At 52.9% G+C, this 1,364-nt stretch overlaps 1 pseudogene; it reads left to right on the top strand.

The window, feature by feature from the left end:
* Positions 1-779: 779 nt before the first annotated feature.
* Positions 780-1,364, top strand: part of LOC119348427 — a 49,213-nt pseudogene continuing 48,628 nt past the window's right edge.

Genomic DNA, 1,364 nt, shown 5'->3' with positions numbered 1-1,364 from the left:
CCTCCGCCCCGTCAAGCCGGAGCCCCAGGACACGCCTGTCAGCCGGCGCACCCGCCGCTCCGGTGTCTGCATCGCCGACTCCACCCCCGCCTCTGGCCGCCTCGTCTTCGTCGCACCCAAACCGGAGCCCAGCCTCCCCCCGGAGTACGAGGAGCTAGCTCGGCGCGGCTTCTCCGACGAGGACGCCCTACGGTGGGCGCGCGACGACTACCTTCGCGACGAGATGGTCCGACAGCGTCGGGCCCTGGAGGAGATCGCCGCCCGCAAGCGTGGGCGCGAGGACGAGCACGGCGTCGTGATCCTCGACAGCGATGACGACGAGGACGCCGCCGGACCGTCCAACCCGCCGCGCCAACCGGGGGAGGGTTGCAGCAGGGATGGCGGCCGCGGCGGAGGCGACGACGACGACGATGACGGTGGCGACTACACGCGGTTCTATAGCCTCCTCTGCATGTAGAACGGTGACGAGCGGCGAGGCGAGGGAGACGGCGGGCCTAGTAGTGTGTTTTTTTTTCTTTTTTATAAAATATTTTAAATATGTATAAACTCTCGCCGTGTTTGGTTGAATTTGGTTTGAACTTGCCGAAATATGTATGAACTCGCCGAAAATGGTTGAATTTGCGCCATGTTTGTGCCTCACTTTAATTTTCACAAAAATTCGTGGGCGCTGCGACTGGCATCACGCCCCCAGCGCGCGTTTTGCGCTGGTGTGCCCCAGGGGCGATTTTTAGTGCCTCCTTGGGGGCCAACGGCTGGAGATGCTTTAACCATCATGGGTCATGGCCGAGCGCTGTTGTCAGTAGCGGGCGGAATCCGGGCTCAGTTCCACCATCCTTTCTGAAAGAGCAATTCTACAAGTGCGTTCATGAGTTATTCAGAACATAGGTTGCTGCAGTCTTCTCTGAATTCACGAGTTATTATTCAGACATTCTCCACCCTCAAAGAACTCAGCAGACCGGATGTCCATTATTAACAGAAAGGCCATGGGATGAGTCGCTAATGATGGAAGTCAGGGACGTCACACAGAAGTTCTTTCAGCTCCCTCACGAGGAAAAATTGAAGATCAAAATGACACCTCAGAGTGATTATAGGTGTGATATCTGAATAAAAACCCAACTCTTCTTGTAGCTAGTTGTTTGGTCCTTGGAATATCTCTACATAAGTACATATGCAATGAACTTTCTTGTGGTCTATCATCAGAGGGTATCAGAGAGTGGGAGAAAATGTTACCAAGGGTAAACCTAATATGCATGAAGCAATTCATGTAAGTTCATCTGTCCCTCAATTTCTTGTAATACTTGTTTAAATTGTTCTGTCATTTTTAGCTAAACCCTTAGAAAAAATTTGCAATGCTACATGCCTAT

This window comes from Triticum dicoccoides, unplaced genomic scaffold, assembly GCF_002162155.2.
Source record: "Triticum dicoccoides isolate Atlit2015 ecotype Zavitan unplaced genomic scaffold, WEW_v2.0 scaffold92232, whole genome shotgun sequence".
Lineage (NCBI taxonomy): Eukaryota > Viridiplantae > Streptophyta > Magnoliopsida > Poales > Poaceae > Triticum > Triticum dicoccoides.
Note: the sequence above shows the minus strand (reverse complement) of the source record. Positions and strands in the feature narration are given on the sequence as shown.